The sequence below is a fragment of the Cavia porcellus genome, unplaced genomic scaffold (genome assembly GCF_034190915.1).
Source record: "Cavia porcellus strain 051 isolate PalLab524CR breed Dunkin Hartley unplaced genomic scaffold, mCavPor4.1 scaffold_33, whole genome shotgun sequence".
NCBI lineage: Eukaryota > Metazoa > Chordata > Mammalia > Rodentia > Caviidae > Cavia > Cavia porcellus.
In genome coordinates this window covers 7,616,397-7,639,514 of record NW_026947516.1, presented here as the reverse complement: position 1 = coordinate 7,639,514, position 23,118 = coordinate 7,616,397, and the positions used below count along the sequence as shown (strand labels likewise).

Sequence of the window (23,118 nt, the reverse complement as noted above, 5' to 3'; positions counted from 1 at the left end):
GTGTGTGTGTGTCTGTGTGTGTAGGGCTCCGTCAATACTGAAAGGGTCCAGAGGGACAGGAGGAGGGTCACATGCTTTGTTTAGCATGGCTCTGTCCCCCAGCACACTGCAACGACCATGAAGACATTAGTTCTGGAAGCTTTTTGCATTTGAGGTACAAACCCAGCAGTTTTCAGAATCATCGTGTGTGTGTGTGTGTGTGTGTGTGTGTGTGTGTGTGTGTGTGTTTTAAGAGTGCCAAAGTGCAATGAAATTCTACACTGCAATTGTCAGAAAGTCTTTTTCAACTTAATCCCAGAGACTGTTTCATTTTCTGAAGGATCAGCAAGAAAAAATATGCTTCCACAACTAAGTGCAGCCTAACAAAATGTGGGCGAAAGAGTGTTTTGCCAAAAAACAGTCTCTGATGCAGAGAGTGAAAGCTACCCAGGATTGTGTGCAAGTTTCAAGTACGCACATCTGTATAATGAATAGATGACTGATACAGTGACTGATGTATAGTAATAAAAAGTGGTTTTTGTTGCATTCCATTGGAATAATAGGAGAATGTTGAGATTGGACTTATTTTGTTTGCTGGTCTTATCCAAGTCAAACAAATGTTTCTTGAGGAAAGAAACTGGGAAAGAATGATGCAGATATTCATACCTGAAAGGTTGGCACAGAATTGTAACTCTTAAAAAGTTAGACTGAGTGTAGGAGGCTGAGGCAGGAGGATCACAAGTTTGGACATTAGCTTGGGCAATTCAGCAAGACCTTGTGTGAATGTAAAAAGGACCAAGGGCGTAGCTCAGTGGTAGTGTGCTTGCCTGGCATGCCTGAGCCGCTCAGCTTGATTCCCCAGTACCGGAAAAAAGAAAACTTACATGGTATGCCCAGCAGAAGTTGGAGATGAAGGTGCTGTGACCTCTGATTGTGTTATAGGGAAATAGGTGTAGTTGGGTTACAATAAACCTGAACCTCAGTGGGTCCAAGGGTATTTGCTCACCTATAGTGAGTTCCCCATCTTACCTGTACGAGGCCCTTTCCTAGCAGTGCTGACAGCTTTCCAAGTTCCGCGCCTGCCCTAAAGCTCAAGGTATCTTTGCAGATGCAGTCTCCTACTGATGGGGCGCCCTGGCATCGGGGCTCCTATAGTAGCCATAATTGCACCCCATTAGCCTCAGAGGCTGGAGGTCAGGTTTCAAGGTAGATGCAGGGCTGTTTCCCCTAATACCTCTCTCCTTGGCTTGTGGACGCTTGACTTCTTCCCATGTCCCTTCTGTTTGGTTGTCCCTCTGGGTATTTGTGTGTCCGGACTTTTAAGGACACCAGACAGTTTGGATTAGTGATCTTGTTTCCCTTCTTCTCTGCCGCTTTAAGAGTTTACCTTTCAGGAAGATGCAGGCTGCACATAGCATGGGAGGATGGTGACTCTCGCACTCACATTGTGGACACTCTTGCCACACCTTTTTTTTTTCTGGGAGCTCCTGGAAGACCAGGATTTTACTTCTGCATTTTCCAGTAACTTGTATCTAGCGTAGTTCCTGCACAGGGGAACTAAGTATTAAATAAATGGTTAGTTAGGTGGATGTACTGGTTGATGAATAGATGGATGAATGACCACATGGATGACCAGTCCTCAGGTGGATGGATAGAGGTGCAGATGGGTGGACAAATGAGTGACCAGATATGTGGATGGATGGATGGATGGATGGAGAGACGGATATTTCAGTCAGAGTTTACTAGAGAAACAGATATAACACAAGATGTACAACTGTATAAGAAATTACAAGATGAGCTTACAGTGGCCAGCCACAAAGTTGAATATAAGGGAGTGTGCTGAGGGTGTCTGCACACTAGAGGTTAAAGGGTCCAGCCTAAGGGCTGGAGCTTACTGCAGTGCCCTGTGCAAGTCCATATCAGGAAGCCAGTGGGTCTATGATGGAAGAATCTACAATGGAAGACTGAAGAGCCTACGACTTAAGGCTGCAGAGTCCCAGGCAGAAGCCGAACAGTCTATGCCAAAAGCCAGGAAATGACCAAGCTGAAGGTGAAAACTGGAGCTCCTCCAAAGAAGCAGCAGTCAGTCCCTCCTGGTTTGCCTTTGGTACCACCAGAGATGGAATTCATGACTTTAAGCTTGCCAGGAAGGGGCTTATGCTGCTGAGTTAAATCCTCAGCCCCTCATGTACCTTTTAAACTATGCAAGCTGCTCCCCTAGGCTGGGTGTAGCACTCACACCACCTGGGTGCCTCAGCACAGGCTGAGGAGGTTACAAACTAGGGACCCTGGCCCCCTGCTGAGTCACGTAAAGTTCTGACCTTCTCAGCTTGACACAATGAACAGTATCCTAGAAGAGGAAGTGCTTGTTCTCTACACTCTAGGAGGTAGAACTGCTGAATCACTTGGTTAAACTTCTAGACTTCTCAGGATGACACAGTGTATAAACCATAACAGTAGGTAAATGAGTGGGCAGATGGATAGAAGGATGAATAGATAGAGGTATGGAAAGATGGATGGGTCAACGAATTTGACCTTTCTTGAGGTCCCCCCCCCGCATTTGGTACTACGGATTGCATTCAGGGCCTCACACAGTCCCTAGTACTTAATCCTTAACCTACATTCAGTGCCAAGTGAGCACTCTAGCACTAAGTTACATCCCCAGCTGTGTTACATCCCCAGCTGTATGTATTTTATTTTGAGACAAGGTCTTTCTCAGTTGTCCAAGGTGGCCTGGAACTCACAGTCCTCCTGCTTCAGCCTCCTGACTACCTTACAGGCATGTGCTCCTAGGCAGCCCTTGATGATGGTGAATAACAATTCCATGGTGGTCCATTCTGTGCGTACAGATATTTACTAAGATTTTTAGCTTACATGTTAGTAAGTGGAGTGGGCCTGACTTTATCTTTCTGCCCTTGATTTAGAGTCAAGAAGACAAACATCTCGGAGTCAGTCTAGTAGCATGGACCTGTTTTGCAGTGTTGTACTTTAAACTTTCTGGGAAAACTGAGATGTAGTTTGATTGTGACACCTCATGTCTGAGCAGATTTTGAGGTACAAGTCCTGGGAGGCACTGGAACCTGGAGCTGAGAGGAGTCCTGGGCTGGCTGGAGGCGAGGGATACTGCCATTATTTGTTCTTCTGTTCTGCCCCCTCCCAGCCACTTCTGCCCCATCTGTGGGGCCGGCACTGTCATCAGGCAGGAGAAGGGAAAAGGAGAACGTGAATGTACCCTGCATCCTAGTATAGCCGCAAGACTGCACATGGGTGAGATCACCATCTCAAGGAAACACTTGCTTCACTATGAAACGGATAAGACAGACTAAGCTGCGACTTGACCTCTTGGTGCTTTCCCTCAGAGCAGATTTCAAAATAAGTAACCAAGATTTATCATGCAGTTCTGCACCGTGTTGGTTGCTTCGGGGCAGACATTTCCTGCCCTGGCCTTCAATTACCTCAGGAGCAATTGAGGCTTTCCATTCTGAACTGCTCTGCAGGGGTAATTATGTGGCCTGGACTGCCCTGTGCTGAGCAGCACAAGCTCCACCTTTTCTGGGGGCAGAGCCAGCAGTCCCTGCCCTGCAACAGAGCAGAGGCGTGCATTTTGTCCCTCACACCTCAGGCAGAGGCACCCTTCTTTGCAAGGGACACTTGTGGGCAGCACCCAGAGACACAGCTGCAGAGCAGAGGGGGGAGCACGAGACTAGTGGCTTTGTTTTTATGTCTTACTTTGTAATTGCGGTGCATCCCCTCCACCTGTTTTTTTTTTTTTTTTTTTTTTTTTTTTAAATCGATACCAGGGATCAAACTCACAACCACCTGCTTGCAAGGCAGGTGCTTATGCCACTGAGTTAAATCCCCAGTCCTCTCCACTCCATCTGTTTCTGCCCACTTGGACCTCAGGATCGCAGCCCGGGGACAAGTAGCTGCAGGTGTGTTGACTTCTTAGTTCGGTTGTGAGATTGCATTATTAAAACCCAGGCCACAGAGCCCAGCAACCCGGTTTGGGGCCTCAGAGGAGGCAGTGAGACCTGGAAGCCAGACCCCCAGTATGCTGCACAGAAAGGTAGGGTGACCACTGGGAGCTGCGTGGAGTGCCCCAGCTGAGGGAAGCAGGAAGGAAATACAGTTGCTCATTGAACTGCAGCAGCTGAACGTCAGGTGGGGCAAGGAAGTGTGGGATTCTGGGGCAGAATTTCCAAGTGCAGCCTCTGGCATTCCCCAGGAGCCCTCGTTAGACTTGCAGGCTCTGGCCTGGTGCTTTCTTTCCCAGGAGAACCTATACCCCTGGGGAAAGCACACTTCCGAGCCACGCAGGAACCCTGGAGCCATGGTGCAAACTGATTTTTGCTCTTTGTGTCCTGGTCTCGGTTCTTCTCCACTGACTTCTTTAGGGCCTTTGCACTGAGCTATATCCTCAGCCTTTTGTTTCCTTTTGAGATAAAGTCTTGCTGAGTTAAGCAACCAGGGGCTTGGCTTTATAATTCTCCTGCCTCAGCCTCCCAGAGTGCTGGGACGACAGGCCTGTGCCACCATGACCTCCCTGGACTTCAGCTTTCAAAGCTCTCACTCTTGTCACTTGACCCTGGTTGACTTTGCCCGTAATGGGAATTCGTCCTTGTGTTTTACTTCTCTGCAGAAATGCACCTGAAGACACAGGCACTCATTGTCTTCTGTAGATTATTCCAGTCTTCTTGGTAGGCTTAAGAGCAGGCTCCCTATGCAGGCAGCTGCTTTATTTTGGGAGAGTACTTTCAGCATCTGTGTAAGAGGACCTTGGGACCATTGTATCTGGAGAGAATGGCTGGGGAGTTGGAGGCCTCCCGGGTTAATCTCTCTTAAAAGACAAGCAGGAGAACTAGGTGTCTGTCCTGCCTTCTCTTGAGACCTCTAGGCTTTGCAGTGTGTGAAGGCCACCTTCACTCCTACTTAGCTGTGAGGTTATTATACATGGCTTGCTTCTGTCCCTCTCCTCCCTCTCTCCCTATCTATCCCTGCAGGGAGGTTGTACATTTACTGAAATTGTAAGCCCATGTAACATATGATTTACTATTCTAACTTGTACAAGTTGGGAGCATTTAGTACATTTTTAAGGTTGTATAATCACCACAGAACATTTTCATCATCCATAAACCTGTTTCCACTTCACAGTGAGTGACTCCTAAAATATGTTTATTCTTATACCTAGTTTGATAGAATACTGAAAACTCATGTCCTAAGTAGTTGGTGGATTCTTGCAGTTAATACAGACATCTATGTAGCTTGTTTTGTTTTGGTTTCTTTTTTTTTCCTCTTTTTTTAGACAAGGTGTAGCTCTGCAGTTCAGGTTGGCCTTGAGTTCACATTGTAACCCAGGCTGGCCTCAAACTTGAAGCAATCCTCCTGCCTCAGCCTCCCGAGTGCTGGGATTACAGGTGTGCACTACCATGCCCCGCTTTTCTCGTTTTTGAAGAGTCCACCTAAAAAATAAGTTTTATGCATCACTTTATTCTCAACATAAATAGACTGGAAGGCTGAGGTAGGAGGATCCAAAGTTCAAGCCTAGTCCAAGCAGCTTAGTGAGACCCTGTTTCAGAATAAAAAAAGTTTTTGAAGGCTAGTGAAAAATTTTAAAAATATACCGTATTTCCCTGAAAATAAGTGTCTTAATATGGAGGTCCTAATATGGAGAAGATACCATAGGGCTTATTTTTCGTGTAGAATAATCTCACAGTCATTTCATCTTCTCCTAGAACATTGTCATAACTCTCCAAACCTCACACTCCAGCCTCAATTTCTTGTGACTCCCATTCCCTTAAAACCATTGACCCCAGTCTCTCATGTCCAGCAGCAGAGCTCTCTTCTTGTCCACATAGTCTTGACAATCAAACCATGAATTCTCCCCTCAAGTCATGCCCTCTTGCAGGCTGGACTTCACTAAATTTCTATTAAATCAAGTGTTAATTGGAGATTTATGAGACAGCAGCAGACATAAAAATGATGAGAGTTGGGAATGATGGTTCACATACAAGTGACAGGAAATTGCAGGCACCAAAACTCAGAAAATGTTTCTTTGCTTCACGTGAGTGCATCGTGTCTGTTAAACACACTAAGTTTTGAAGCAGGAAAGTTCATATTAGACACATCCACCTCCATCTGTTACCAAGTATGCACATTTTATGTGCATTGTCTGTAATGCTGGTTAGTTATTTGGCAGGAAGTCTCGAGTCATCTGTTTCCATAGATGCTTTCCTCCCGTCCAGAGGTGCCTGCTTGGATATTTATAAATACTTAATTATAATTTATGTTATCAGAGCTGTGGTGGTTAGCCTGTGGTATGTGTGCTGCAGCAGGCTGTATCATTGAAAGCTCTAAAAGCTTTGCTCTTCCTGTTCTAGGAGGTGTGCATGGCCATGACTCACAGCATGGCAGTCTGTTGGTCTTTGGTCACAGCTTGATTGTCGCTTGTTGGGAGGAAGGGGTAAATGCAGGGCTGTCACAGAAACTGTGCTGTCCTTGTGCGTTGGGGACCTCGGGCTGCCATGTCAGCAGAGCTCAGTGTCCCATTAGTTGAAAGAAAAAGCTATGGATGAAATAAATCCCTTCTGTGGAAACCAAGGTAGCTGGAGTTACTAGCCAGAGCTCTGTTACCCTTCATATTAAATAACATTGGCATTGTTGTTTTGCACTGACCTTGCAAATTCATTTGTGGTTTATAGTTGAAGAATTATCAAAATGAGGAAAGTAAAACCCATTTTATATTTAGACATTTAACAATATAATGAAACATAATCAGAGCCATGTAGCATAGGATTCTATATCTGTAAACTGTCCTGAATAGGCAAGCCCACAGGAAGTAGATTTGTGATTGCCAGGGGCCAAGGAAAGAGGGAGCCCTGTGGAGACTGCATGGGGCTGGGGTTTCTTTCGGAGTGATGAAGGAGGTCTGGAATTAGTGGTAGTTGTGTGACTTGGTAAACATAACTGAAAACCAGTGCACTCGCACCTCTGCAGAGGGTGAATTGTGAGACACATAAAATTCTGTTTCCATTTTTTAGGAATCTAAATACCAAGATTCCACAAGAAAATGTTCTTTTCATTTAAAATGTGTGTGAAGAGCCTGTAGCTCAGAGGCTTGCAAACTTGGTACAGGATCAGATGGTGGGCACTTGGGCCCTGACGTGACTTCTCTGCCCTCTTTGGGCACGGACCAGCCACTTCCTGATCTGGCTGCCCCTCCCAGTCAGCCCAGGAAGAGGCCTCTACTTGGGATCAGTGCTGAGAGTTCATCAGCTGGGCACAGTAGCCACACTACTCATCACACCAGCAGCGACAAGGCTTTTCTCTGCACCCACCATTCCCGAAGGTAGGAACCAAGATTGAGCCAGTCCTCGGCTCTGTTCTGTGTGAGCCCAAGCTAGCAGGAGCGGCTTCCAGGACTTGGCTGTTATCTGCCCTTAAGTGCCCCTGTGTGTCCTGTGGTCAGTCCTTCCTCCTGCCTACCAGTTAGTTTTATGTCGCCAGAACTTCCCTGGACCCTGCTTAGGCACTTGAGTGGAGCCAGAGTCCTATGAAGTGGGCTGTCTGACAGAATCTCCTGGTGGGCTACTCCTCCTCTGCTCCCCCTGTAGCCACCTATCCATGCCAAGTTCCCGCCCACCTGTCGCCTCCCAGAACCATCTGCCTGTGAGGTTCCCCATACCCTTTCTTGCGACACACCCACACTGGGCATGCAGAACCCTACAATGTAGAGGACCTTGGGGAGATTGACTTGGACAAAAAGGTGAACCCGGGAGTTGAACCCTGTCTTCTCTAGTGGGAGGAATGTGGTAAAGCATGGTTTAACACACTGGTTTTGCAAAGCAGATGAGTCAACAGTGATGGGTTGTACAACCACTGATTTAATGTGGGTGGGGACTGCTGCTGCCTCTGGCCTGCTGTGTTTTTTTAAAAAATAAAATCCTCTTGGCCTCCATTTGCTCACAGATTGCCTGTGGCTGCTTCTTCACTGTAAATAGCAGACATGAATTCTTGGAGTAGGTGTGGCTTCCTGGAGCCGAAAGGTGATGTACCTGAAAGATTCCATGTCCCTTTATGGAAAAGGCTTGCCGACTGCACCAAATCCCAGGATTTGAGGAGTGGCCCGAAAAGTGTGTGCGCTTATCACGAACATGGAGCTACCTGGATGTTCTCAGAGAGCTTTCCTCTTGGCGTTGTGTGATTCTCTTGCCGAATGATAGCCATTTATTTCTCTGTCACTTTCCTCTTGCTGTGGGAGATCGTGGGATACCGTAAGTGCTGGGCCCTGGGGAATACTGCTCAGCTGCCTTAGTGACAGGGTGGGCCGGGGAGGGTTATCTTTGGATGGCAAGCAAGGGCTGGAGGTGCCACTCAGTTCATGGAGAATGTGACAGGGAAATGTCCGAGGCTCTGCCAAGACTGTTGGAGAATTGAGGCAGAGGAGTTCGTTTTGGGATGTGAGGGTGCTACGCGGCTACTTTGTTCTGTGCTTTTTTAGGTGTCTGATTTTTCATGGGCACATGTGTTTGTGGCAGTTAAAAGCAGATTCAAGGGCAGTTTATCATAGGGACTTATGCTTTAACTTTTAGTAGCATTAATACTGCAGTGCCTATGGAAAGATCTGAATGGCTTATGAACTGATAATTCTGTCCATTCTAAGACACGTGGATATATGAAAACCCAGTAATAAACCTGGGTGTCGCACAAGTGCTTTCTCTTGAGAAACAATGCCTGCAAGTGCCCCTTTCAGAATGCCTTCCTAAGATGTGACCAACACATGGACCTTGCAAGGTGTCTGATACTTTTCTCCCATAGGCAGGATAAGAGGCCCTGGGGGAACAGTTGCCTTGAGGTTGGAAAAGGGAGTAGAGATAAGCCAACTGGGGCAGCCCATGGTGCCAAGAAGGAAGGGGACACACAAATACATGCAAATAGACCCAAATGGTGATGACGAGGGTGTGTTAGATGGACCCAAGCCAACAGTGACCAAAGCCAGAACAATTTAAACAATGAATAGTGGATTCATGTGTGAAGTAAATCCGTGGGCCCATGACGTACACAGAAATGATTGAATACATTAATGCATGCCAAGTAGAGCAGTCTATCTCACAAAAAATTCTTTACCAGGTAGCTAAGGTCAGTGTCAACAGAGATAAACATGCTCATAGGATGTAACCTTTATAATAGCAGTATTTTCCCTCCATGGTCTTTTCACCTCGAATTCTTAATCCTACTCTAATCATAAATAGAAAAAAATCAGTTCCCAAATGCCTCTAGTAATCCTCCTCAAAACTGTCAAGAGCATGGAAAACAAGGCCAGCCTGAGAAGTTGTCTGTTTTGGTCTATTCAAGCTATTTATTTTATGCCTTAGGTTTGGTGTCTTATAAACCAGATATTGGATTTCTAAACAGCTCTGGCAGCTTAAGTCCAAGGTTGAGGCATGGTGGATTTACTGACTGGGTGAAGGCTGCTTCCTGGTTCGTAAACAGTGCTTCCTGTGTGACCTCACATGTTGGAAGAGGAAGGGAACTCTTTGGGGTCTCTTTATTATGAGGGCACTAATTCCATTTATGAGGCCCCACCTTTATGACCTCATCACCTCCCAAATGCCTCCAGCTCCTCATTCTACTTTTGTGAGGATTAGGTATTTTTAACACCAATATTGACAAGAGTTGGTGATGGTCACAGTTCTTAGCACTGGCACACCTAGCGGAACCTAAGGAGACGTGCTGACTAAATGCTATTTTTTTTTTTTTTTTAATGGTATCTGGTGGTGTTCTAGGACCAGAAAGAACATTAAGTAAAGAGGATGTCTAAGTAATTTTGGCCTTTGGTCACTGTGATGGATTAACAACTGGTAGCAACTTGTCACACCCAACTGAACTGAATCAGCATCAGCATGGTATTGGGTGTGGATGGCTTGCTTGAGGATTGTTGCCAACAGCATAAAAGGAGACTTGGAGAGAAAGAAGTACTGCTGTGGTTCTCCTGGAGGAACTTGTTAAGCTTCTTTCCTGATATGAACTCAGCTGTTATCATCAGAGGAGCTTTGGACCTTGTCACTGAGGATGGCTGTGAAACTTTTTGGGGGAGCCCTGGTCCTTATTTGAGCATCGCTTCTTGGTTCCAGTGCAGATCCCTCAGCCTGCTGGCACAGATCCTTCATCCCAATGGCACAGACCTTCTAGCTTCCACCACTGACCTTTGGGCCTTCCCAACACAGATCAATGACACAACCTTGCATGAAACATTCTTGTGGGCTCTGGGCCTCCAGTTGGACTCATGAGGGGCATTTTCATGGGCTCTAGGTCTTCAGCTGGACTCATACATGACATTGCCATGGGGCCCAGGCCCTCAGCTGAATTTCCTGCATTCATTGCTTCATTCATTTGACTCTTTAGGTGACTATTATAAAATAATTTTGTAAATTATGTGACCTGTATTAAATCATTTTCCTTGCAAATCCTGGCTACAACAGTTCAGTCTTGGTTCATTAACTGAGACAGTCAGCTTTCCATTGCTATAACAGAAGTGCCCAAGACAATCAGCTCTTAAAAGAGAAAAAGTCTGTTTGGACTCACAGTTTTGGAGATTGTGGTCCATAATGCATTGTATCTATTGCTTTTGCACCTGTGGGGTGGCAGCACATCATGGCCATACTGTGTAGTAGAACAGAACAGAAGCTAAAGAGGAAGAGAAAGAGGAGGCGGAAGGGGAGGGAGGAGGATGCTCCTTGACTTATGATGGTTCCACTCTGCAGTTTTCAGTTTTACGATGGTACAGAAGGGAGAGTGCATTCACTAGAAACCTGACTTTGAGGTTTGGGTTTTGGTCTTATCTCGGGTTGGCAATATGCTATCATATGCTCTCTTGAGATCCAGGGAGCAAGCTGCAGTTTCATTTCTTTTCTTTTCTTTCTTTCTTTCTTTCTTTCTTTCGGTCTTTTTGAGGCAGGGTCTCACTGTGCAGTTCAGGCTGGCTTTGAGCTCACTTTGTAGTCTAGGCTGATCTAGAACTCGCAGTGATCCTCCTGCCTCAGCCTCCCAAGTGCTGGGATTACAGGCATGAGCCACTATGCCCAGCTGTGAGCTGCAGTTTCTAGGCATCAGCCCCATGATGATGAGGAAAGTAACCAAATACCGTGTATGTGCTGGGCCCCTGGGCTAGAATGTTTGGTAGATTAGGTGTGTTGAAGGCATTTCGGTTTACGGTATTTTCAGTTTACAGTAGGTTTATCAGGACATCATCCCATTCTGAGTTGAAAAGCATCTATATCTAATAGGACACACCTTTTGGAAAGTTTGGTGTAATGAAATGTTTAATTGGTCCCCAGGACCTAAGTGGATTCCTATTGGGTGTGCGTTATGGGTTTGGAGTAAGGCACCAACCAGAGGAAGCTTAGTTTCCTCCTATGTTGCAACAGGAGTGTTGTAGTCTGGGGTTATACACAGAGAACAATTCAGATCAGGACATGGAGTTTATAATATTTTTATAATGGTCACCGGAAGTTAACACAGGAGAATGCAGGAAATCCATCCGCAACACCAACGACATAGATTATTTAGTCAAGAGCCTAAACCCCACGGCAATGTCCCACATGAGTCCAGATAAAAACCCAGAGCTCAGGACAATGCCTCCACGAGTCCAACTGGAAGTCCAGGGCCCACAAGGACTCATGCCAGTCTCTTTTACGGGAAGACCCAAGGGTCAGCGGTGGAAGCCAGAAAGTCTATGCCAGCATGATGAAGGAGCTGTGCTGGTGGGATGAGGGTTCTACACTGGAGCTGAGAAGTCACACTCACAACAAAGAGCGAGGCTGTCCTGAAAGGAACCACAGCTGTCCTCAGCGACATGGAGGCCCCGAGCTCCTCCTCCGACAAGCACAGTCGGGTACGTGCCAGGAAGCAGTGTGACGAATTCATCCTGGAGACCAAGCAGCACATGTCTTCCCCTCTGGAGCCAGGAAGCAATGCTTGATGTGAAGACCAAAGCTTCTCCAGGAGAACCAACAGCTCAGACAGCAACTCGTAGGAGAACCAACAATGCCTCCATAACACCTCAATCCCTCTCCACACCTCCCTTCTTCTCCACCTATTTATCCTGGCAACCCTTCTCAGGTGGAGCATCTTCTCTCAATGCATGCTGATGTAATCCAGCTGGCGTTAAGTTGACCACTAGTTATCAAACCATAACAAGGAGCATGTACTTGGTGAAATAATGCATGCAGATGAAAAAATACTAGAACGAATGTGAGCTTCAGAGTTGAAGACAATGGTTCAGATCCTCATTTTGCTTTTCATTGTGGCTGTTAGGCCAGCAAAGCTTGCTGACCTCATGGCCCTGGGTGATGGGGAATCCATAGCGACCCTTCTTGCAGACTTATTTAAATGCTTCATAGATATAACAGTTTACCTTCAAGTATGGGGGGGGGTACTCTTACTAAAATAGTCATGCAATGCAGACTAAAAAGCAGTTTGCTTTGTTTAGTGAAATGGGCAGGAAATATGAAATGAAGAAACGCCTTGGATTGCAAGAGGTTGATGGGAACAGGCAGGAGAGAGAAAGTCCCTCCCGTGGCTCAGCCCAGTATTTGGAGTTAGGGGCAGCAGGCCTAGGCACTAAGGTCTTGGGTAGCCCTAGGAAGGGAGGTGGGGCGTGGAGACCCTAAATGCAGATCATTGTGATGGCGGATGAATTGGGTGATTCAGGGTCAGCTGAACGGCTTTGTCTTCTTCCCCAAGTGCCTTACACACAGCAAAACTTCCGGAACACTTGGTCGGTGGGTCGATGGATTACATTCCTGATGAGTGTGTAATCACCCAAGCATATAGACATACACCAAATAGGCCATTGAATTTCTTCTGGAGCTTTATTATGGCCGTGGAGTTGAACTGTGTGTCATGCGTGTGTGATCCTCAGGAGTACTGAAATAGATGCAGCTGCCTGACACTGGTGGGGAAGGCTTTTCTTTCTCTCTTTCCTGTTTTTGATATATTAAAAGGAAGACGCCTCATGATGCCTGGGGTTTGAAAGGAGAAGCCTTTGGGAGCCCCCCTCCTTGCAGTTGCTTGGTGGTGAAGGTGAAAGTTGACAGAGCCTGCGTGCACTCGTCTGTCACAAGGCAGCCAGCCGGCGCTGACACACCAGCTGTTGCCACCAGGGCTTTGTGACTCTTCAGTGCTGCAGGCAGTGAGATGTGAGGGTTGCAGCAGCAGGCAGGGAAGGGGCGGTCTGTGGCCCCCGGAGCATATCGCTGTCACCGTTGGTCTGCTGGGTGAGCTCAGGTCCACTGCAGCGAGCAGGGGAGCAGGTAAGGGACTCTGGCACTTGTTGGAGAATGTTTCATTCACAAGGGGACTGCTTTGAAAACGCTTGTGCGTTTGTCAGGGGGTTGTCGTTCTCAATGCCTCTTTTGTTCTGCTGTCTTGAAGTCAGGTTGCTTGTCAACTCGCAGTGGGATGGGTAAGGTCTGGCAGAATATGCAGACATTCTCATTGTTGAGTGCTCTGCCCCAAGATGAAAAATAATGCAAATCGGGGTGCAGCCTTGGGCTGGGGCTCTGCAGGTACGCACGTGTGTACGTGTGTGTGCGCGCTGGAGCTACATGGGTATCTGTAGATACATGCAGTTTTTTTGCAGCTTTGGCTTTCACAATTTGCTAAATGCGCATTGGTACTGGAAACCACAGCACCATTGTCTGTCCCTGAGGAGGGACTGGTGGCCCTTGGTATGTGGGACTGTTGCTCTGCGTCAGGTCTGCAGATGGCCTTACCCAAGCAGGCTCACTCAAGGACTCTGGCATCACATGAAGACCCTTTGCCTTGCTTTTTCGTTTTTAACATCAGTAAGAAGCAGGAGGTCTCTCTCCCGAGGTGTTGTGTGTGGATGTTGAAAGGAACACTGAGTTAACCACATCCAAATTAATAAAAAAAATAGAGAGCGAGCAAAATCAAGGGTGTTCACTTGGTCACGAGAAATGCCCTGTGGATACATTCACACACAGCCTGATACCTGCAGTGAAAATTTCCCAGGAAGGAATTTGGAATCACTGTGATTCTTAGTATTTTCCAGTTCTTGCATTTTGCTGTCTGGTGTGATTATGATAGTGCAGAGGAATGCGTTTCTGTAAGGATGTTACTGGACGTGGACTTTTACAAAATCTGTTTTGCCCTTTATGTTGTCATAAGAACAGATTATTCTTTCACTCATACTGCTAAATGGTTGGATTGCTTTTGCTTCATGAGAGGCAGCTTTGTGTGTGTAGAGGGGCTGCCATTTTCACAGGGAAAGTGCTGCATAGCTATGTCTGCACACACACACACACATGCATATATATCCTCTCTGGGGGCCGCAGGCACAGGCTCATGGAATGAGGTGCTGTATCATTTTAAAATGCTCATTTAGTGACTGTGCTGGTGCTGAGGGAACTAGGGAAAAGGAACTCAAAGAAAGGTTTCTGTAAGTCAATCTGGCAGTCTTTGTAATTAAGCAGCCTGCTGCTTACCTATACAGTGTCCTAAGATTTATAAAATAAATGAATCAAAATAACTCTTAATATGTCATATAAAAAAAACTGCACTTGATCTTAGCCAAAAGGCAAAGAAGTGATGCCATATTAAAAACTAAAGATTTGATACAGATTTGGCAAATGGTTGGCCTATTTTTCATGCAAAATAGAACCTTTGAGGATGCACTCTGCAGTATTTGTCTGTATTTTGTTTTGCTGTACAGAGAATAAACATTTTATGCTTCCTCCTTATTTTGTCCACCTGTTTTGTTTTTTCTATCTCTTTCACAAACACACTACACACACACACACACCTTTCCCTTAATGAAGAGTATTATCTGGTGAATTCTGATTCTTAGAGGTAGACACAAAATCAAGTTTGTGGAGTCCTGGAAACTGTCATCCACGTGTGTTAACCACATAGGTTGCAGAAAGCTTCATGTTGCTCAGCTGGAGAGACAAATGGCCCTAGTAAATGCACGCTAATTTGCCACTTGTTTTGTGTGATTGGCTGTTTCCTTAAAGTCTGCCTTAGCATTTTGGAGGGTGGAAGAGGTGATGTTCTATGTAGTCTTTGGCATGTGTTTGTGGGATACTTCACTACCTGTAATCCTTTCCCTCTTAAATATGGACAAAAATATGGGAAGGTCAGTGTGAGGAGGCAGTCGAAGAAGCAAACTGTGTTTCCTGTCCACTTGACTGGCCCATCTGTTGTCAGGCACCTGGCTTTTCTAGCTGGCTTTTCATAGAGGTTAGCAGCCTGGCATTTCTGGAATGCTAACAGACTTCTCTGGATATCCAAAGCGATCTGAAAGTGACTTAATTATTCACCTTTAAAAAATATCTTTGCAGACCCCTTCTTACAAATTGGTGAGCATTGACAGTACCTTTTTGCATATATACCTTGGGTCTCAAGCTTACAGTGAAGCAGACTGGGGGTTAAGTGACTGGGTTACTCCTCTGGTTACAGCTGGTTGTCACACTGGTGGGTTCATGAGAAAAGGGGCCTACAGGTAATCATGCCGTGAATGTAGAACAGTACAAGGTACTCAGCATCTCAGGTGTTCAGCTCACAGATGAGCTTCTCTAGGGTGTGACTTGCATGCAGGTAACTAATTATTTAATTATGTTGTTAGCAAATCTAGCCAGTGGGCCATTCAGTGTACTTGGATGCTATTAAAGGTGGAATAACTAGAAATTCTAGGAAGATATTTAACATATATGCATAAGTATGTATGTGTGTAAATGTGTGCATATATATATATACTACATAGACATTTTCTATAGTAATTAAATATGCAGAGTAATTAATGTGTAAATACCTAAATTCTTGTGTCATTTCCAAATGTAGCTCAGCTGAAGAGCAGTTAGCAGGCAGTCATCTGAGGTGTGACATTTTCAGAATTTTAGGCCACATGCAGTTGTGTTAAAGGAAGGCAGCTGATCTAAACAATTTTCTCTTATTTATGGAGATAGCTGTTGTAACTAGATTTTAATAGGCTTTACCAGTGGGCTCCCTGAAGTTCAGAATTTGCCTCTTGTTTGGTGTGTGTTTTTGAGAGCTATGAAAATCTTAACCATTAATCTGGGGTTACAGTATCCCAAGATGTGATATACAGTTTGTAATAACTAATAATTTCATTTAAAAAAATCTGTTTCACAAATTAAAACTTTTTTTTCCTTTTTGTTAAGAATATAGAGAGGCCTTGGAAAACGGAATGAAAACATTAGCAGTCCCTTACCCAGGGGCTGTACTGTAGAATATGGAAGTATACTAACTGCAGAGTCCCTTTTCTAAACAAATATGTTTGTGTGTGTGCAATCCTCTGCACACATTGTGCAGAAGTCACCTTTCTGCAAAGCTTTTCTGTGTATGATGAGTGGCATTCTAAGATGTGCCCTTCCACAAGTGAGCCTTGGCATTCAGGGCTGATTCCAGCCTTTCACAATTATCAGCATCACTGCTATGACTACTTCATTGTGCAGTGTTTGTACTCTTCTGTGCCAGTTTCTTTAAGATGAAAATCCAGACATAGAATTGCTAGGTGGGCATTTAGGGTCCCCGTGGTGTGATATTTAGAGCATGTGTTTACTGTTGATGTTGCAATCACCTAGAATTCCTTCTTTGCCCAAAACTTTGTCCGTATTAGACTTGTTTCTTTTCCTGGTGCTAGAGATCCAGCCTACGGTCTCTTACACGCCAGGCAAGCTTTCTACTACCAAGCTATGTCCCCAGCACAATATTAGGCATTTTAAAAAAATTCTTTGGTTGGTTAGAAGAGGTTATTTGATTTTTAACACACTCTTTCGGTGTATCTGTTGGCCATGTATTGTTTTGCTTTTTTGCATTACTGGTTATACTCTAGTATATTTTGCTTTTGTAGGCCGGACCTGTCTTGATCATTGTCATCGGGGTTGCAAATACATCTGTGCAATGTGTTGAATGCTTTTTACACATTTGTAGCTGGTTAGGACTAGATTTTTTTTTTAAACCTGCAGATGTGTTGGCATTGTCACCTTGTGTCTGGTGGCTTTTGCAGCCAGCTCAGTATTAGTGAAAGGGTTTTGGCCCAGGTGGGACACTGTAGCCAGGAAAAGTCTCAGCCAGAACCAGGGAGCGCCTATCTCCTCTGCCTCTAGAGATTTACCTGTAACTCTATCTCCCCCCACCCTTCGGAATCTGCCCCTGATGCCAAACGTGTGCCAATGAAATACCTGTGCATCTCTAATGGCCGTAGGGCACTACCCTAAGCTTAGGCTACTTATATACCCCCACACCATGTGTCCGCTGGAGAGATCGCCAGACTTCAGCAGCCGGGGGGTGTCAGTCATCTCTCTCCATCTTCTCAGAATAAAGGCCTCTTTTGTTTTATACTTTACATCTTTTGGAAATAATCCTATCATTTGGTGCCGTGACTCGATCGGCAGGCGATTAACTCCTGGGACACACTCGTTTTGAGTTCCCAATTGAGTCACTCATCTGATTCAGGAACCGGATAACATCCTAGATTAATTCGGTGCTTTTTCTTCTCCCGAGACGCATTTCACTTGTCGCCCGCCTGCATGCACCACCAACCAGATTGATTTCAGGTGAGCACTCTCTGGGAAACTCTTGGCACTGGGCTCCACCCCAGTCCATTGTTCTCCCCTGTTTGCATGGGTCTGTGGCATTTTCATGTCCTTAGAACAGCCCTAACCAGGGTTTTTTTCTGGGCAAGCCTGTGTCCACACTCTTAGCCCAAAGCAGAGATTTTTGGACCATCCACACTGAAAAAAACCCCTCCCTTCCCTTAGAAGCCTTGCGCTTTCATGGGCCAAACTGCTACTGACCTCACATAAACTCTACCCATAAATTTCTCAGTGACGACTAGAATATATGAGTTTTTGGAACCTTGGCCCCACCATGTGTCGCCATAGAATCAGTGATGGCTTATTCTCTGGACCACGGCTTTTTTTTTTTTCTTGCCTGAATAAGTCATGGGAAGCGTATTTTCTAACTCCCAAAAAATGCCTTTACAATGCTTAATTTCCAATTTACGTACTCTAAAAATTAAAAGTACCATAAAAACTAAACTATTAACTTTTTACTGCCAGGAAGTCTGGCCCACGTACCCACTCCTCGGCAAGCGTTGGCCCAGGGACGGAACATTTGATGCCTCCATTCTGTAAACCCTGTATGATTTTTGCCGAGCCAGTGACAGGGTAATAGAACTGCCGTACATCGAGGCGTTCCTGGTTCTGAGAACACGCCTGTCTCTTATTAAGTCCTGTAACCCTATGCAAATACTCTTAGCTAGCTCTACTGCGACCCAACCTGTTTCATCCTGCCCCCAGGATATGCTCGATGATGTCCCTCTGATTTTTTCTCGGCCCCCGCTGCCTGGGTATCCCCAAACTGGTTCCCCATCCTTATCTTGCTCCCAACCGCCCTCCTCTTCCCCCACCCCTGGTCCCTCTGCACCGAAGTTACCTCTCACTGCACGACCATCTCTCTGTCTGCCTTCCGCGATATAGCGTCTCCCAGCAGCTCTGTTCTGCCCTCTGACACATTTTTGCCACCTGCCCACCACACTAGATCGTGTTCCTTGTGCCCTTCCGGCAAGCAGCATGATTTTTCCATCTTGCGCCAAGAACAGTCGCTATGCAGCGGCGCTCCATCATGCGACAGGGTACTGCCATGTTCAGACGGGTCCCATGGCAACAGGGCACCGCCATGTTCGGACGGGTCTCACGGTCGATGGGCACCCCTTGTGGCTCCTCTTGTGAACAGCAACAGCCACCCTGTTGCAGTCCACATGACGGTTGCTGGCAGCAATCCTCTCGCTGCAAGGCACACAGTGAGATGCCATCTGCCTGTATTTCCTCGTCCCACAGTGAGCGGCAGCCGCTCTATAGCTGCTATGCAGATAATTGCTCACACGCGTCTACCGGGCGGATAGCTGCCCAGTGGCACTCTCCTCCACATTCTTCTCCTCAGGCTCTGCTACCACTTTAATAACAAGCTGGCCCAGAGAGGCTGGTCAATATCCATGTACCTTTCTCCCTTTCTGATCTATCTCAGATTACCCATAGATTAGGTAGCTTCTCTGTTGACCCACAGAATTATATCAGGCAATTTGAATTTATTACTAATTGTTATGATTTACATTTTAAGGATGTTTATGTGATTTTAAATACCACCCTTAGCTCGTAAGAGCAAAATCAGCTGTGGCAAGCAGCTCGAGAAGAAGCTGGCCGCAGGTATAGGGCAAACACTACTGAAAACGACCCTGGGCCTGTAGCTGTGCCATACCAAGATCCTAACTGGAACTATCAGAATGGACAAGGTTCAACAAAATTACGTAAGATGATTGAATGTCTGATTGTGGGCCTTAATAAGATTGCTCACAAACATACTAACTACAACAAGCTTTTAGAACAGGTCCAGGAGGCTAATGAGAATCCGGCTGTGTTCTTAAATCGGCTTTGGGAAACCTTGATTTAGTATACTAATGTGAACCCAGGCTCTCATGAAGGGATGATTGTTATTAACTCTTATTTTATTTCACAGTCTGCTTCTGATATTCATGCAAAATTACAAAAGGTTGAACATGGCCCTCAAACTCCGCACGGAGATCTACTTAAATTAGCCTTCCGTATCTTCAGCAATAGAGATAAGATTCAAAAAGAGGAGCAGCAAGCTCAAAAATTAAAGTTTGCTAAATATCAGTCTGACTTCTTAGTAATGGCACTCGGAGCTCCCAAGACAAAAAATCCACAGCAAGGTGTGGCTGCCCGAGTCCTGCCTAGACCGTGCTTCAAATGCAGCAAACAAGGACACTGGGCAAAAGACTGCCCTAACCCTGGCATTCCTCTAAGGCCCTGCCCATACTGCACTCTTGAAGGGCATTGGAAGAGCGATTGTCCTAGCCACCAGCAAGCGGCTAAGCCATCCTCTAATCCCTCTCCCTCACAGGACACTTCGTCAATGCCAGATTCATCGCTGACTGACCTGCTCGGACTTGCTGCGGAAGATTGATGGGGCTCGGGGCTCACAGCCCCCACTCCGGTAAACTTGTTGGAGCCCCGAGTCTCACTGGAGGTCTCAGGCAAAATAATATCTCTGCTTGTGGATACGGGGGCAACTTATAGTGTACTTCCTGAATTTTCAGGACCTTGTAGTAAGTCCTTGATTTCTATTGTGGGCGTTGAGGGCCAGCCGAATCAACCTTTGCAAACTGGGCCTATTCCATGTAGATTCCAGACTCTTTTCTTTACCCAAAGCTTCCTAGTAATCACAACATGTCCCACACCCCTTTTAGGTAGAGACCTTCTTCAAAAGCTTAGTTTTTCCTTAACTTTCTCTCTCCCCACTAATCCTTCAAACTGCCTCACAATGCGTTGCAAAGCCATTCCCTCCTCTTCCTCCTTCTCTGGTTGACCCCATGGTTTGGGACACATCCAGTCCCACTCTGCCTATACATGCCACACCTGTTTTAATCTGTCTCAAGGATCCCTCAATTTTTCCCTGTGTTCCCCAATACCCCATAGCTCCCCAACATTTAAGGGGACTTAAACCCATAATTAAGTGGCTTTTAGACAATGGTTTTCTTAAACCTACCCATTCACCCCACAATACTCCCATCCTCCCGGTACTCAAGCCTGATGGGTCCTATCGCCTGGTACAGGACCTTAGGGTAATTAACAGTGCTGTTACCCCAACTCACCCAGTGGTGCCAAATCCTTATACCATGCTCTCTCATATCCCTCCCTCCACCACTCACTTTACAGTTATAGATCTTAAAGATGCCTTCTTCACTATCCCCCTACACCCTGACTGCCAGAACCTCTTTGCGTTTACATGGACTGACCCAGACACTCTCAGGTCTCAACAACTTACTTGGACAGTGCTCCCCCAAGAGTTCATAGATAATCCCCACTTCTTTAGTCAGGCTCTTGCTACTGATCTCACAGAACTTGATCTCAAACCTAGTGTTCTTCTTCAATACATAGACGACCTTCTATTATGTTCTCCATCCCATATGTTAGCCATACACCACTCAGCCAGTCTTCTTCATTTCCTTTCTAGTTGTGGATACAGGGTCTCTCCTGCTAAAGCCCAGATAGCCTCCCCAAAAGTCAAATACCTAGGTCTTGCTCTCACCCCCGCTACTCGCTCCATCACCTTGGATCGTAAGGCAATTCTTCATGATCTCCAGGTGCCCACAACTAAACAGCAGGTTACATCTTTCCTAGGTTTAGCTAATTTCTTTTGTCTCTGGATTCCTAACTTTGCAGCCCTAGCTCAACCCCTCTACAAGTCTGCTAAGATCCCTTATCAGAATCCCTGGACCCTACTAGGCCCATACATGCCTCCTTTCAAAAGTTAAAAGAGGCTATCCTAAAAGCTCCAGCTCTTACCCTTCCTGATCCCACCCAATCTTTCATCCTATACACTACTTGTCAGGGCCACAATGCTATAGGTGTACTAGGACACAAAAAGGGACCTTCTTTTCAAGCAGTAGCTTACTTGTCAAAACAGTTAGATCACACAGTAAAAGGATGGGCTGCTTGTCTCCGAGCTCTTGCAGCTGCAGCCCTCCTGACACAGGAAGCTAAAAAGTTTACATTAGGGCAATCTATTACTGTACACTCACCTCATCACCTATGTGACCTTATCTCGCATAAGGTGCTCCCTGCCCTAATAACCCCATTCTCGCCTTCAAAAGGTACACTTGGCTCTCTCTCAAAACCCATGCATCTCAATTGCAACTAGTGGTCCTCTTAATATAGCCACCTTACTTCCCACCTCAGAGGGCCATCCTCACCATGACTGTATTGAGTTTTTACAGATGACTCCCACCCCTTTCCCTCACATCAGTAGCACACCTCTCTCTTTGGCCTTTGACACATGGTTCATAGATGGTAGTTCAACAAACACAGGCAACCAAAAGAAGGCAGGGTACGCAATAGTTAACCAGTCAAAAGTTGTAAAGGCAAATCCACTGCCACCTGGGACCTCTTCCCAGAGGGTAGAACTTACTGCCCTTACAAGGGCTCTTAAACTAGCAAAAGGCAAGATTATAAATATATACACTGACTCAAAGTATACATTTAGCATTTTACACTCTCATGCCTCTATCTGGCAGGAACGGAATTTTATTACCACTCAAGGAACCCCCATCATTAATGCTCCCCTTATCCTTAAACTTCTAGAGGCAGCCCAACTTCTGAAGCAGGCAGCTGTTATTCATTGTAGAGGACACCAAAACTCTACAGATCCTATTGCTCAAGGCAATACCTTTGCAGATTCACAAGCCAAGTTAGCTGCACAAGGGCCCTGCCCTTCTCATCTTCTCCCATTAGTCCCAAACAGTCTACCTCAACCTCATTATTCACCAGAGCAGTTACAGCTACTTCATAAACCAGATTACACACAAAACACTCAGGGATGGATTTTTCAGGGATCTAAACTTGTTCTCCTATATCAACAGGCCTCAGACATCATCACTGACTTACACAACTGTTTTCATATAGGATCACAGGCCCTATACAAACTCTTAGCCCCAATAGTCACACACCCTTCTCTAAAAGCTGTCATTCTTAAGATTACTCACACCTGTGATCTCTGTGCCAGGATCTCTCCTCAGGGACGCATGGTACCTCCTTCCTTTCCTACCCATCAGTTTTGGGGACACACCCCTGGTCAGGACTGGCAGATAGATTTTATACACATGCCCTGCCACAAGACTCTCAAATATCTTCTCACCTTTGTTTGTACCTTTTCAGGATGGATAGAAGCCTTTCCCACAACCAGGGAAACTGCTGATACAGTTACCAAAATTATATTACAAGAAATCATTCCAAGGTTTGGTCTACCTCAGAGTATTCAGTCAGATAATGGTCCCACCTTTATTTCTCAGATCACTCAACAGGTATCCTTGAGCTTACACATCACCTGCACCTACACATCCCATACCATCTACATTCCTCAGGAAAAGTAGAAAAGTCAAATGGCCTCATAAAGACATACCTTACAAAACTCACTTTAGAACTACACCAACCTTGGCCTCAACTTTTGCCGTTAGCCTTAGCCAAGCTCAGGGCACTTCCCCGGGCTCCTACTTTCTTAAGCCCTTTTGAACTTATGTAC

General features: G+C 45.8%; 1 protein-coding gene and 1 pseudogene across 2 annotated transcripts in view; one reads left to right on the top strand and one right to left on the bottom strand.

Moving 5' to 3' along the window:
* The window catches only part of Shroom2 (shroom family member 2), a 152,750-nt gene that overhangs the window by 102,452 nt on the left and 27,180 nt on the right, over positions 1-23,118 (top strand). The gene's annotated exons all lie outside the window — the stretch shown is intronic.
* LOC111754801 (U2 spliceosomal RNA) lies at positions 14,411-14,588 on the bottom strand (annotated as a pseudogene).